The 14,018-nt window shown below is 37.8% G+C and overlaps 1 non-coding gene across 1 annotated transcript; it reads left to right on the plus strand.

Annotated features, from left to right (window-relative positions):
• Positions 1-8,611: 8,611 nt before the first annotated feature.
• On the plus strand, positions 8,612-8,831 carry LOC118478889. The gene has a single exon (XR_004859338.1). It is a non-coding gene; the product is annotated as a small nucleolar RNA U3 (small nucleolar RNA).
• Positions 8,832-14,018: the final 5,187 nt, after the last annotated feature.

Genomic DNA, 14,018 nt, shown 5'->3' on the forward strand with positions numbered 1-14,018 from the left:
AAAAAAAAAGCAGAACAACAACAACAACAACAACAAAACTCAAGCCGATGTTGATTTCAACTACTGTCAAAAATGATGTACCCCCCGTGCGCATGCGTGTCTCGAGACGTCTGTCGTCTGCTGAACACAACACCATTCATGCAGAGAGAGAGAGAGAGAAGAAGCCAAGCAAAAAGCAGCAGAAACGAAAGGAGAGACGAAAGGAAAGAAAAAACAACAAGAAAAGAAACGGGGGAAAAGAGAACAGAACGCTAGCGAGAGCGAAGAAAACGAAAACAATATTTATTGTTCTCGAGTTGTGAAGAAAGCGTTGCTATGTGCCGCATCTCGTCTGCTGCAAACCTCGGGAAATTGAGAATGAAAACGTTCGTCCTACTGTCATGTGTTGGATAAGTTTTTCTTTCAGCAGGTAAGCCTAATTTTTACACATTTACACATTCCCTTATTGTATTTGTTCAAAGTTTAAGTTAGCACAACAGCAGTCTCCAAACTTTTCTCGCTCGGGCTGGCCTCAGCGATCGGGGTCAAACGGGATGCTCTCTATCGATGTTACACACCTAGGCCTAGCATAGCATCTCTACTGTAAATAGCAACAGACATGGCCGACCGACCGTCCGTGTTCTGTGCATTCGCTCGTGAAAAAAAGTTATTGTAAACGCGGAAAACTCGTGTTATATCAATGAGGGTTTCCATTGTCGAGGGCGAAAACACCCCATTTAATTCCGAGACGCGTCTGTTTAACTTTTTCAGGGTGATAATAACACTTTTGTGGGGTCTCGAATAAGTGAAATACAAAGCTGAATCCATCAATAATAGCAGACGGAGAATCTACACACAACACACACCTGACATTTTTCACTCGATTTTAGAGCTTTCCATTACTTTTAGACTCAATAAGGGATGTTCTCACTGAGATATGATAAATAGAAGCTAAAGGTTATAAACAGGACTTGATACAGTCCTCAAAACTAACATTTAGGCCTATTTAGGTAGAAAAACATGAATTATGGGTTGGCTCTGCTAGATCTTTGTTCTCTTCTCTAGACCTAGATATATATCTATATCTATAGATATCTAGACTCTAGATCTCTAGCTAGGCCTGTATATTTTACTCCATATTATTATTATGATAGTCACAGATATGAGATAGATTCTAGATCTAAATCTAGATCTAGATGAGCGAGTCATCACTCCGCATAGAGTGGTGATGTTTTGGGGCCCTAAAAGTTTCTCAAAGTATAGTAAACTAGGGCGGAGGACTTCCGTAACAAGCGACCACCCTTACAAACAATAGAAAAGTTACCTAACTCTAATTACCCTAACGACCCTACCCCAAACCCTAACCTTAACCCAAACCTAAACCTCTCATCCCTACCCCTACCCTTACCCCAAACCTTACCACCTTACCGCTATCCCTACCCCTCTGTTCTACTCTTGTTTCGTAGCGATCGCTCGTTAAGGAAGTCCTCCCGTAAACTAGGCTATATGGACGTAGGTTTATTTTTAGCCTTTAGAACTCGGAAAGTCAGACATGCTCTCTGCCCATACTTTCAACATCATCCGACTTTCCTAAAAGTACACAAAACAAAAAAACAACAATATTAGGCTAATTTTTAAAAACATCCTTATGATTTCTCACTCCAAGTGATTCAAACCTATAATCGATTCAGTGTGAAGAGAATATGAATGAGATTAAGCCGAGAGATGAAAAGTAATTCTGAGTAGGGCCTGATGTGTATACTTACTTTTTTACTGTCTTTTTACTTCCTCTGGTTAAGGTTTCCTTAGGATGTCGAGGGGAGGTGCAAGTTTTGGTCCTGGCTACGTGTGTAGCGTCTAGATATGTTATTATGTTGTTCCAGGACCTTTTTAATCCCATCCAGCCAGGTCTTTCTCGGTCTTCCTCTTGATTTGAAGCCGGATTCTCGGGTGTTGTAAGCTCTAGCCGCTATAGTTGTTTCTGGGGCATTCTGGTTAGACGTCCCAACCATTTGACTCTTTGACGCTCTTTGAATTTTATTACTGGTGGTATTCCGGTTTGTAGACGTATAATATGTGAAGTGTGTTGACAAAATGAGTTACTTCTCAATATTTTAGCTTTATGGAAATTGATACATCAACTTAATAGATGAAGTTCGTACAATTAGTAAATATGGAATAATAAACGACAGGGTAGATTTGAACAAAATGGAATCAATTGAAAATCTATCAATCTGACCTTGTGTCAGTTCTCAGCAGATATATCCATTCTTGGATTGCGAGAAGTAACTCATTTTGTCAGTACACCTCACATATGGTTTCGTTTCTTATACAGTCTCTTCTGGTGACGTTGGTGATTTTGCGGAGATGCCTCATTTCGCATACATTGATTTTTCTTTCTTGTGCCTGGTTTAGAGACCATATTTGGCACTGGTGTGTTTATGTTGGTATGAAGCTGCTGTTGATGAGCTGGGATTTCACTTCGGTTGGGATGTTCTTGTGACTGAGCAGGGGTGCTAGCTGGTAGGTCACTACATTTGCCGCCCTAGTTCTTGTTTCTATTTCTTTGTCCATACGGCCATCTTGTGTGAAGATAGATGCTTCCCAAATATTTAAATTCCTCTACCTATTGGAGTTGTATTCCGTCAATTAAGAATGTTGAGTTTCCTTGGGTTTCTGCTGACCTTCACAACTGTCAATTTTGAGATGGAGGTTTTCATGTTCAGGTGCTTACATTCTTCATTTAGCTTTGTGGTGTGTTTTTGTAATTCCTCTTCATCTGTATTTAATATACTCTGGTCATCAGCAAATAGAAGCTCGTTCAGTTCAGTGATGTTGTCATTTGCTGCTTTCGTGATCTTATCCATGAAGAGAAGCGGAGAGAGAACACACCCTTGTCTCACCCCAGACCTGATGGGGAGCCAGTCCGATAGTCCTTCTGTTGATCTTATCCATGTAAGTGATGAAGAGAAGCGGAGAGAGAACACACCCTTGTCTCACCCCAGACCTGCTAATTTTTAAAAACATCCTTATCATTTCTCACTCAAAGTAATTCAAGCCTATCATCATCAATGCCTTTCACCCTTGGCAGGGTATAGGCCACATACAAGGTCCTTCCATTTATCTCTATCCTGGGCCATCGTTCCTAGCTCTGTCCAAGTGAGCTTCATCTCTCTCATGTCTCTTTCCACGTATCTCCTCCATGTTTCCCGTGGCCTACCCCTGCCTCGTGCTCCTTGTGGGTTCCACTGCAGTGACTGTCTTGTGATGTTTCCGCTGAGCTTTCTGAAGGTGTGTCCCATCCATCGCCACTTTCTTAGTCCTATTTCTACTTCTATATCCTTTTTTCCTGTCCTTTCCCACAGCTCTTCATTTCTTATTCTATCCTGCCACTTAATTCTTAGGATACTCCTCCTACATCTGTTAATGAAAGTCTGTGATTCAGTGTAAAGAGATAATGAATTACATTAAATCAAGAGATGAAAGGAATTCTGAGTAGACCTCTATGTATAAAGAGCCTTAATTCATAATTGTAGACACAGCTTTTGAGCAGATAAGAATTTATTCTTGAATGGTACTCATGTGAAAGATAAGGGCTATTGTATGCAGTGTGGAGAGGGGCAAGAGAGTCTCATGCTGATAGTGGAGTACGTACTGCTTTGTAAAAGTTTTCCAGATAGTTCCTCCGTCTATCAAAAGTGTGGTAAAAAGAGTTTTATGGCGCTCGCAACTGCATAATAGGGCATATGAGCGTGCGGTACACATTACGCGACCTCAGTGCTTTCTTTTCGTATCTCCATTTTAAAAAATTTAAAGTGAAAATGTGACATCTTTTTCAGCTCACTTTTGGTTATGAACTGTTTTCACTGTTATCAAAAATGGAGATACGACAAGAAAGCACTGGGGGTGCGATTTTTTAAAATATTTTCAGTTTTGGAGAGAAGTAATTTAGAATTTTGCCCTGGAGGCGGTCAAAGCCTACTCTTAATCGATTTTAGGAGCACCAGGATCTTTAACATGCACAACTTTTTCGTCCTTATCCGAGAAGGCTAAGGTGTCAGATCTTCTCTACCCTAAGATCAGGGGTGTATCTGAAAGACAGTAGTAGAAAGAGGAAAGGAGTAGCAATAGAAAGAGTCAGGAGCCCTAGGAGGGGGGAAAAGGGGCCGGGGGAGGGGGTGGGGGAGTTCAGAAAGTGGAGATGAAAACAAATTTTAATGAAAGAACATGACTTAGAGAATCAGAAAGGAGGTGAACGGAGAAAATTATTAAGAAAACGTTTCATCGTTGTCAGGTTCCGAATCTGTGACTCATTGAATAAAAGCCAAACACCATACCTCTAGACTTCGAGACCGCCTAAATGTGGGCAAAGACGCACTAATTATGATAATAAATTTCCCTTAAGTAGTGCATTTCGTGTTTGAAATTAATACAAAGAAACAAGCACCATAACAGTCTCCCCATATCTCTGCTCTCTCTCTCTCTTTCTCTCTCTCTCTCTCCCTCTCTCTCTCACCATCTCTTTTTCTCTCTCTCTCTTACTGTTCTCTCCCCCTCCCCCACAAAAAAATATTCACACAGGCGCGCGCACACACACACATACACGCACGCATGTGCGCACTTTGGCGACTTTTAATGAGTCGCAGAAACTGACCATTTTTCTTCTTTGCATTCCCCTACCCTTTAAACCCTAGCTTACCCCCCGGGGCAGTGCTACTGACTGTAGTGTCTTTAGGCCATTCCCAAAGGGGGGAACATTTCTCGTTTATGCACAGTAGAATTGTAAATGGGCTGACTCATGTCACGCTCATAACTGTGCCTGATCTACAACAGGGAACTGCTGCTTTTTCTTTCCTAATCCTTACTATTGTCATTTTCCTCTACTTCTTTTGTATGTTTGTCACTTTCTTGTGACCTGCTATTTCCGGGGTGCCTTGATAGTCGAAGCAGACCTTGTGCTGTTGAAGCTAGAGAGGTGAGCAGAGTAAGCCTGATTCCCTGTAAGGACTTCTATGTTGACACCCACCCCTTGGCGCTCATATGACCTTATGCAGTTGCGAGCACCGTAAAACCCTCTACTAAATGAAAAATAAAACCTGAGGAGCTTCTACTCAAAACGACAAGTGACGGCTCCCAACAGCCAGTGTGATGAACGTTGACCCTAATTATCAGAAGTTTCTCATCTAATTTATAAACAGATTTGAATTGAAATAAAACTTTTTTAAAAAATGAAGCTTCTCTGAGGGAAGTTACACTCCTTAGATATTATGTTCAAGTCCGTTCTTTGTCTTAAAATGAGCCAAAGCACTTTTCGTAAAAGTTGTCGAATTGAGTTGCAAAAAAAATCAAGCCGGTCAAACTGTGGAAAATGATTGAGGGGTATATGAACTAATTTGTACTACAACAGCAAGCCTGTCCAGAGACAGTTCACTTTACTTTTTCTTTTTTCCTTTTTCTGGTATCGTTCAATGTTATGGGGGATCGAGGTGCGACTTTCGGTCCATATTTAGGCGAATGGCATCTGTTGTTTAACACGTACCGTCCAGCAAAGTTTTTTCTTCAGTCTACCCAAGCCTTTGTAGCCTGATTCTCTTGTGTGGGTGGTTGGCGGGTGCTCTGGTGTGGTTTGCTCCTTATTTCCTATCAAACGTCTATCGTCTTTATCTTCCCTCCTTCTTTTTTTATTTTTGTTATTCCCTCGTAACACCTCTAATTTTCTGGCGCTCATATGACCTTATTGTGTTGCAGTAAGTGCCGTAAAACTCTTACTAAAACTAAACTAACTTTTCTCGCTTCTTTTTCTTCATTGTTCTCGTTTATCTTAACTGATTCTATCCATGGTTTTTTCAGGGTCTGGGCAGGAGTTATTTTTCCCTGTTCAGTTTTTAACCTGGGGTGCATCTATTTTATGCATTACTGTGATATCAGTGCTCTAAGTTATTCTAATATGTATATTGTCATATACCAAACTGATGGGAATCAATAGAGGATTCTGTTTATATCAATTACAATGACCCATATTCTGATTGTATTATTGTATTTTTCCTCCGACAAAAACGAATGAGAAAAAAAAAATATGCAACACCTCTTCAAAAATTTCAACTTACCTCATTTTATCAGCTGTACAAGTCCTTAGGAATTAACACAAAATTGTAGCGATATCACCCTAGCACACATTTATACAAGAATTTCTCAAATTTAGTTGAATATTTTTCACTGTAGGGCTTTTCTGTTATACCAGGCTCCATGTTGTTTCTCCTTGTCGCTATGACAACAAAACAATCATTTTTGTAAGAATTTTGCGGAGTTTCGATGGATTTTGGCGCTCAGAGATTGAGGTCTAGCTTGTTTACAAGTTCTGCTTCCTTTCGACTACTTGAAAAGTAGGAACTATTTAAGAAGTGCGAGTGATGTTATTTTATGTCAAATATATTTTATACAAGGCAAGTGATAATAATAATAATAATAATAATAATAAATAGCATTTGTATAGCGCATATCCCTGCTCAACAGCAAGCTGTATGTGCTTTACATTATATTATTACCCCAGCAGACCATAGAACACTCAGAAACATTCTCAGCTTCCCGGGAAGCATACAGTGCAAGCAGCTCAAACACTAACAAACTGACAAGATCTTTCGCTGTCTATAGCCGGGTACTCATTTCCACCTGGGTGAAGTGAGGAAAATTCTTTTAAAGTGCCTTTCCCAAGGACACAACGTTGGGCCCCTGACGGGATTCGAACCCACGACCTTACAGTTGCGAGTCGGAGAGCCTAACCACTAGGCCACTGATGCCAGATTAATGAGACAATAAAGCAGGCTACAGTGTCCAGACAATAATTCCATAACACACTAAAGTATAAAGATGAGATGAGATGAGGTGAGATGAGGTGAGATGAGGTGAGATGAGGTATGGTGATACTTTATCGTCCAAGTGGGAAATATTTCTTGCCTGTACGGGAATGGTAGAGACATAAGAAGAATTACGTAGAATTTAAATAATATATGTGAGGCATCGTAGTGAAATCAGGAGCTCATCAAAATTATAAAAACGAAGAAACAGGTATTTTTCTGCCAGTTCGGCAAATTTTATTGAAATTTCTTTTTTAGCTCAACACCTTTTGTGTCAGTTTAAAGCCACATTTCCCCGTGAAATTTTACTGGAAAACGTTGATTAAAGGCACAATGTATATTATGTAATTTTCTGTTTTCAAGGACTCTTAAGCTAATGAAGTTACCAAACTTTGGCGGCCATTTTTTCATTAATTTAACCACTGAAACCAGGCTACCCCACCTACTTCAATTGCAAATATTTCGACTTCTATTTAAACTAGTTATGGATATTTTTTTCACTTAAAGCAAGGCAAATAAACAAGCTTTCAGATGATATCAATAACTCCGCATGCCCAAAAATACACACATACAAAAATTGATGAGCGCCTGATTCCACCTCGTCTTGACATATATTACTTTCAGTAAAATTCAATATGAAGAGAAAAGTAAAGCTGACAATAATTTGATACACATATCATCTCGTCAGATGCATCTTTCAACCGTATCCATGAATTTATCGCAGACCTGTAGAGTTTTATTCATATATTTGAATTATATTGTATACGAGCTGTACTTTTGTGTTATATCTAATTTTTTTTAATCAAGAGGAAAACACTTTAGTGTTTATGTCGACTGCAGCCTTAAATTATTCCAGATTGAAAGAAACTTCTTTTGTATTTTTTTACTACTCTGGCCCAGTAAAATACAATAATATGATCATTACGATTTGAAACAACCCAACACAACCAATAGAAAATGTAACAGTATAACACATTCCGATGTAAAATAGCCAAAAATTGAAATATATAAGTGGGCCTGAAATATAATGATCTATACACTCTACACTGCAAACATTATTTTACATTATGTATAGGTGTAAAGGAAAATACTAGGACCAGAAGGAATCTTTTCAGATTCAAGATCTGTACAAATATACAATGGTTAAAGGGTAACACAGAAGTAAACTGTACATAGAGTACAGCAACACATTTTAATTGATTTTAATTGATTTTAATTGATTTTTTTACCATGTAAAATTATAGTTAGTCTATTCAAATTTAAATGAATGTGAAATATTATGGCCTAAAAATCAACTTTACATTAATAATGACGCTTATAGATGGCGTCGAGTGCAGTTATTTTACTTTACTGATGTATAAGATGTATAACAGAAGCAAATTAAGTATGTATTAGATCTAGTATTTGGTCTCTATGTAAACGTTAAAAAAACTGCACTCAAATATATCAAGAATTACGTCCCTTGACTCGTTTCCAGCTGCCTGTCTCGACTTTTATGTAGTTATTTCCCTTTATTCAATTTTAGTTGCGTCCCTTGACTGTAACTGTAGAAATTGCCCATTCATCTTTTTACTATTAAACGTTTATAGCTATTGAAGAAGTCACTTTATGGAAACACGTTTACACACGTCTGCTATTGTTTTGATAACAATATTGGTCAGTATATGTAGTTATTAAATTAATAATGAACGCTGTACTCATTAAAAAAATGTAACACTAAACCATTGTTTACCAAAATTACGAAAAGTATATAGTTCAATGTTAAGCCATGTCAAGGTAAGATCATACTTTTAGGGATCATTTCTGAAGTATGTCTTGCCGAGACGTCGAGTAAAATCGATCGGCACGTAAACCACGATGACGAGATTGCGTCACTTCCTCTGAGCGTGAAGCGAGTCCTGGTCTACTGTTGCTCTCGCAGACGACCATGGGCAATTGAGGATCGTTCCTGTCCCCCTTCAGCGGGGATCAGGAGGGGGGAGTGGCAATCAGAGTGGTTTTCTCAAAAAACAAATTTTTATAAAACAATTGAAACCTGGGGTCTAATGGAACCACGTAGCCAAGTAGGCCTGTGGTTGGGTTGTGTTGTGTTTTAGCTTGGGTTATTTGTTTGTTTTATTGAGGTTGTAGGTCGTTCACAACTGCATAAAAGTGCATACGGCCATACGAGCAGTGAGCCCCAGCTTGGTTTATTTGGCAGGCAGATTTGAAGCTTGCCCCATAGTAAAGTGTGCAAGTCGTAAAATTTCCAAAACATAATTTATCGAAGCTAGAACTGTTAAAGAACGTGGATCAGATTCTCTTTTGCAACTTAATTATGTACCTACGTACAGTTAGACAGCGAGCAGTAGGGTGTGTGGGGGATTAAGGTAAAAAAATGTCCCGGTGAGGGCAGTTCGTATAAAAATTTAATGATTGAAGGTTTGTTGCAATATTATAGCCTGTATGAGATGCATGCATGGATGAGAGACGATTTGACTTGACAAAATTTTGGTATAAAGCTTGTCGCATATGTATTAGATCAGACTCACCAACTTTTTCATGGCACACACCACCACCTATCAAAGGTTTACATAAAAATATAATAATAATGATGATAGTAATAATATTAATGATAATAATAATAATGATAATAATAATTGTGATCATGATAATAATGATAAAAAATAGAAATAATGATAATGATAATAATAATAATAATAATAATAATAATAATAATAATAATAATAATAATAACCGTGATAATGATAATTATAGAAAATAGTAGATCTAATAATAATAATAATAATAATAATAATAATAATAATATTAATAATGATGATAATAAATAGTAATAATAAATATAATAATAAATATGATAATAACAGAAATGATAATAATAATAATAATGATAAATGTAATAATAATGATAATTGCATTAGTTTAGCACGCATCCATGTTCCACAGTCAGCACTATATAATATTATGTGCTTTACAATTTTATTGGTCAACAATGAAAAAAAAAAAAGGTTAGCTACGAAAGTTGTCAAATCTGAAATTAGTGTGCTGAATCCAAGTGTGTTGTTTGCAGAATTCATATATTTTTTTATATTCATAAATATAATTTCAGTATGCTTGATTTTGTCAGGGGAGGTAAGAATAACAAGTTCTGTGATGCAAGGGAAATAACTTTTATTATTTTTAGAAATGCAATAAATCAAGCATGATATGTTTCCTTAATGTCTTATATCATAATTTTGAACGACATATTGTCTTAAAATCCTAACTCCTTTTATTTATACAATTTATTGATTATACAAATAGCGATTAAAAATAATATAATCTAAAATGTAAAAGTCAATGCAAGAAAAGTTAACAGAATTTTAACATTGTATAGTAGAGTAAGCAGAAAACTTTGAAGGGAGGTAATTATTTGATGATCATTTATTAAAGTTTTAATGTAAGTGAATGGGTCATGAAAACCTTTTCTAAACAAACTTGTTTCCACTATTTACAGTCAAACCTGCCCTGACGGCCACCTCTATAAGACGACCACCTGTACAAACGGCCACTTTCCATTTCCCCCCTTGCGTTTTTTCTATATAATTTAACTGTGTAAAACGGGCACCTGTCCAACGCGGCCGCGGCCACCATATTTTACCACACAACCCCTATCACACTAAGCAATAACACCTGTCTTAGACGGCCACCTCAGTGACTCCATTACGTTTTGTCATAAATTGTGCATTGGCCCCTGTCGTTGTGGGCGAGCCGTCATATTCAATCACTTGTCGTTGTTGTCAGGTAGTCCCTCCAACCGATCATGTTGCGTAGGCCCCTCCCACTGTTGACCAATAGGTACCAATTTTCAGCTGCTGGTGAGGTTAGCGTGTGATCCCTCATTCCCATAAGCCCCGCCCAGTTCTCATACAAATCGTAAGTGAGATGAGTGGTCACTGTTTACCCAGTCTATAACAAAGGACGTCAACATGAACTTGTGACAGAAGCGTCGCCCGTTCTCCGAGTGGTGGCGACTCATGTGTTTGTTTTAATATGGCACTCGGTCTTCCTTGTCTGACACATTTAGTTTTATTGTCACCCTTGCACTAAATCAGCAACAAAATAAAAATTACAAACGAAATACAAAGCAACAACATTTGCTGATTTAGTGCAAGGGTGACAATAAAACTAAATGTGTCAGACAAGGAAGACCGAGTGCCATGTTAAAACAAACACATGAGTCGCCACCACTCGGAGAACGAGCGACGCTTCGGCGGTGGCATCTCTTCGGGGAGGATTCAGGGAGGTTGGACTGCCTCACCCGCTACCCAAGGGAGGCGGTGGCCCTGGCGAAGAGCACACTCTTCGGGGCTCCGAACATTTCGTACGGATAGGCTACCACACACACACACAACAACAACAACAACAACAACAACAACAAAAACAACAACAATGAGGCTACTGACTACTTTCGATTGAGACTTTAGATGGGAATGGTTTGTTTTCTTCCTCTTGATCAGTCCTGCCTAAGACGGCCACCTGTCTTATACGATCACTTTTCTCCTTGACAACGGGTGGCCGTCTTACACAGGTTTGACTGTACTATTTAGTTGTGTCTTTTGGTGAATTAATTCTTGAACTTAGGGTCCTCTCACCGTGTTTTCAGTGTTTTTTTGGTGTGCTGTTACTATGTCTGGACGGATAAAGCTATTCTCAAGCGTCACTGATGCTAATTAATAAGTTGGAAGAAGGCATAATTAATTGGACCTGACATTAAAAGAGTCAGATGTGATGGTGCATTTGAACAGATGATGAAATCACTCGAGAAAAACATTTAACATAATGAACTGAGCATAACAGCTTAAAGTTGTTTTATTTTTACTCATATACATGAAGTTTTAGGGGTTAAGTTTAAATGAGTCAAAGAGAAAAGCAAAAAAAAAGGTAACTCATCCTATAAAAAATCTTGACTTGATAGAGAAAATCTGACACGAGATTCGGATGGTACGATCCAAATTCCATATAAAATCATATTCATGTGCCTAAGCCCAAAATTATTTTAAAATTTTGTCGACCAGTGTTATTATTATGACCCCTGCAGACACCCTAAAACACTCATAATCATTCTCATTTTACTTTTAGAAAGGTTAAGTAAAAGAATTATTGATATTGATGCATGTAGAAAAGCTCATAGTTAGGCTCTACAATTTAAAAAGTCTGTGATCACAGTATTATTATTCTCAATAGAATAATTTCTGCGATGCAAGTCGGTCAGTCAGTTTGTGAGTTTGTTCCCTTGATCAGCTGGCACTAAGTTTTTGGGTTTTAATTTCATTTTCATGGATATAATGCTGGGTGCATTGAAGATCCGATTCTTCTTGTAAAAGTAGTGTCCTATACGGGATGATATGTGGTTGATGAAATAAAATTAACGTTTTGACTCCCTGATCCTGAAATTAATTTTAAACAACTGATGAAATTGCTTCTCTTTTTTTTTTTATACAACTGGACGCGACTACTTTCACAACATGCGCTTCGACTCAAGACAAAGAACATGCTTAAACATAAAGAAAAAGGAGTATAGCTGCCTCAGAAAAGCTGCGTACAAAGTTTTATTCTCCTTCAAAGCTGTTTAGCTGATAAACTCCTGCTGTTTATCTCTCTGTGCCTGTCTCTATGTTTTATTTATAGATTTCCCTTCAATTTATTTATTTAATTACTTTTTGTTTTTAAAAATATGAAAATGTGAATCACCACGATGAAATTGGAGAAAACAGCATTTTGTGGCAGACAATTTTTAAAAATCAAATTTTGGGTTTTTTTTGCTCATCACCTTTTTTGTCCATTAAAAAAGTAATTTCTGGGTACATTTTACAGAAAAATCCTTGCTTAAAGGCACAAAAAATGTACATTTTCAGTTTTTACGGATTCTCAAGCTATGGAAATTGTCATACTTTGACGTTCATTTTCTCACTAATTTTTCCGCTGGAACCAGGCGACCCCCTGGTCGATAGGTATTTTCTTCATTGAAATCAAGACAAATGAACAAACTTTAAGATAATACCAAAAACCCAGCATGCTCAAAAATTAACAAATGTCTGATTCTATCGTGTTGTGATTCAAATATATTTGCCACCTGAAAATCCAAGGTGATTGTGTTTTCCCACATAATGAATTGCTTCACCCACTTAAATATAAGTAGCCTATATAAGTATATTGACAATAAAAGTTTTCAGTTAAATTTGTATGAATAATTCAGATAGCCTATGACAATAGTGTAGTCAAATAATCTAATTCACAGACTACGTAGTAGAGTGGGGAAGAGATCTAAAATAACATTAATAATATGTAGGAGAAACAAAGTTAAAGTCGTGGAAATAACCAATAGTTTAGATGTTTGAGGGGGGGGGATCAAAAAAGGGAAATAGTGAAATAGCCAATAGCTTAGGGGGTGTAATCAAAGAGGGGAAATAACCAATAGCTTAGATTGTGGTTACGAGTAATTCATCAGTTACGTCCCTTGGTCCACACGGCATGTTTTCTCTTGAACCAACTTCATTGTTGTACGTGTCATCTATTCCGTTGTACTGTAGTTGTAGTTCTATTCTCTAGTCTGGCTGACCGTTAGTTAGGGCTCCACTGTATATTTTGTTTTGTTTTAGTAAGTGTTTTACGGCGCTTGCAACTTCATAAAGTCATATGAGCGCTACTGTAGATTTGTTTTACCACCAGCTTCACCCACGTGGTTTACGGGTGCTCTGGTGTGGTTGGCTTCTTCTTTCCTATCAAACATCTATCGTCCTTATCTCTCCTCCTTCTTTTTTGTGTTTGTTACTCCCTTGTAACACCCCTAATCTTCTGGCGCTCATTATTATGACCTTATGCAGTTGCGAGCGCCGTAAAACCTCTACTAAAACTAAAACTAAACACCCACCCCCCTCTTGTCTCAGCTTTTCGTTGTAATTTGTTAATAATAATAATGAAGATCGTGTCTATAACGCCCACTCCCGTGTAAACACAGCTCTAGGCGCTTTACATACATGCATGTACGAACAATATTCACGCAAGCGACACACACGCACACACACTCACACACACACTCACACACACACACACACACACACACACACGCACACACACATACACACACAAACACACAAACACACACTCACGCACACACACATACACACAAACACACAAACACAC

The sequence above is a fragment of the Aplysia californica genome, unplaced genomic scaffold (genome assembly GCF_000002075.1).
Source record: "Aplysia californica isolate F4 #8 unplaced genomic scaffold, AplCal3.0 scaffold01112, whole genome shotgun sequence".
NCBI classification, from domain to species: domain Eukaryota; kingdom Metazoa; phylum Mollusca; class Gastropoda; order Aplysiida; family Aplysiidae; genus Aplysia; species Aplysia californica.